Here is a 2,047-nt window from a genome sequence, read left to right as displayed (position 1 = left end):
CTCACATATTCACTATCATTCCGGTTCAAGTAGTCCTGTAGTTTCTCTGGCAAGTCAGTGTTCATGTGGTGGATGACTTTATTTCTAAGAAGGGAGTGGTTGTCCTCTGATCCTGTCAGGATGTAGCTGATGGCCCGGAAGTAGCAGTTCCCATCACCTTTGGTTTTATATGTACGCCGTGGATGCCCAAGCTCCCTTGTGCGTCCACAGTACACAACCTTTACAAATGAAAGGCCAAGAGTGGTGCTAAGATACTTTCTTACAGAACTTGGTAGTGGGTTGAAAGTCTTCATCTGCTGGCGTCTCTGTGAGATGTTGATGTCATCATTGTCTGGTCCCTCACGTGGTCTTTTGAGTGTCTTCTGCTTCAGGCTGTCATTTGCAGAGTCACTAGGATAATCATCATGGGACTTGGGTGCCTTCTTTTGCCTGAGTCCTGTGGGTCTCTGGGTCAGGTTATAAGTGGGGTGCCCTCGGTATTGGAGCTTCCCAAGAGTAAAAGGCAGCGCCTCTGGCAACAGAAGGTGGTTCTCTCTGGTTATTGGGGAAGTATCTCTCTTAGTAGGAAAAGACAGCAGCCCCAGAAAGCAGGCCTGGGGGGTTAATCTGGCCTGGGGGGTTATTCTAGCCTAGGCCAGAGTAACCCCGGGGTTTCTCTGGCCGGGGGGTGAATGGGGGGTTATTCTAGCCTAGGCCAGAGTAACCCCGGGGTTTCTCTGCCCGGGGGGTGAATCTGGCCTGTTACAGCTAGCCAGATTAACCCGGGGTTACTCTAGGCTAGGCCAGAGTAACCCTGGGGTTACTCTGGCCGGGGGGTTAATCTGGCCTGTTACACCGGTTCTCCCAGATTAGAGTCCACTACACCAAACTGGCAAAGACCTAGAAGACAGAGGTTCAAATCCTGACACATCCATGAAACAAAATGAGCGACCTGGGGTCAATAACTCTCTCAGCAGAACTGTCTCACAGAGTTGTTGTGAAGGCAGAATGGAGAAAGAGAGCTCCATGTCCTCTGTTCTGAGCTCCTTGGAGGAACAGTGGAAGGAAACTGCAATAGATATATAGATAAGAGCTAGATGGTCCTGCTTCCGTGCCTCTTCGGTGGGAGATTATCATCTGCCTCAGCTGCAACAGAGAAGGCGAAATAATCTTCACAGAGAAAATGCAAATTATGTTACTCATTGTGTTGTTTATGAGATTGTGGATTACCCACAGATTAGTCAAAAAGAATGCAACTGTTTCACCATTATATCCTAAGTAACTGTTGCACAAAGACAGACTGGAGGATTCTGAAACAGGGTGCTAATTTTGGCTGTGGCCTCCTAATTGCATAATTTTCAGTATCATAAGAAGCCAGGAACATTAGCTCCTGTCTTTTGAGGGTAGGAGCATGGAGGTGGAGTTGCACTGAATTGGATGGGGAAAATGGACAAGCTTCAAATCAAGCCAAATGAGGAACGTAATGTCTGTGACAATCAAAGAAGAAGTGCTGTGGTGACACGGCAAGAAGAACAAGGGCAACAAGAGTAATTTTTGGTCATTCTAAGGGAGTAATTATTCTAAGTGGGACCACTGCTGTAAGCTTCTCCCCAACCTGTGGACATTCACTGGAGTGAATGAAGACAGTCTATATGTAGTCAAGTATCTGTACACGGGGGGTCTCTCCATGTGGCTGGGAACCTGAAAAAAGCAGCTCTTGCAGTTTCTTGCTATGGCTCACCCTCTTCCCTCCCTCACATACAGGATTTTCCCTTCTGTGTTCTTTCTTGCTGAACAGCCCCTTTATGTATTTTCTTCTTATTTGTTTGTGTATGGCTATCCCACCCAGTCGCTTTAGATAGATAGACAGGCAGATGATAGATGATGATGATGATGAGAGAGAGAGAGAGTAAAGAGCCCCGGGGGTGGGCACATGCAACAAGCCCCACCTTCTGCTCCCAGCAGCCCTCAGTCAGAGCAAGAAGCAGCCAGGTAAGTTGCAGAGCCCCCCCCACCGGCCCCACGGTCCAAAAGAGTCCAGTGGCACCTTTAAGACCAAGTTTTATTC

Source organism: Gekko japonicus, unplaced genomic scaffold, assembly GCF_001447785.1.
Source record: "Gekko japonicus isolate JY-2015 unplaced genomic scaffold, Gekko_japonicus_V1.1 scaffold660, whole genome shotgun sequence".
Taxonomy (NCBI): Eukaryota; Metazoa; Chordata; class Lepidosauria; order Squamata; family Gekkonidae; genus Gekko; species Gekko japonicus.
The sequence above is the reverse complement of the archived record's forward strand: the minus strand, read 5'-3'. Positions refer to the sequence as shown.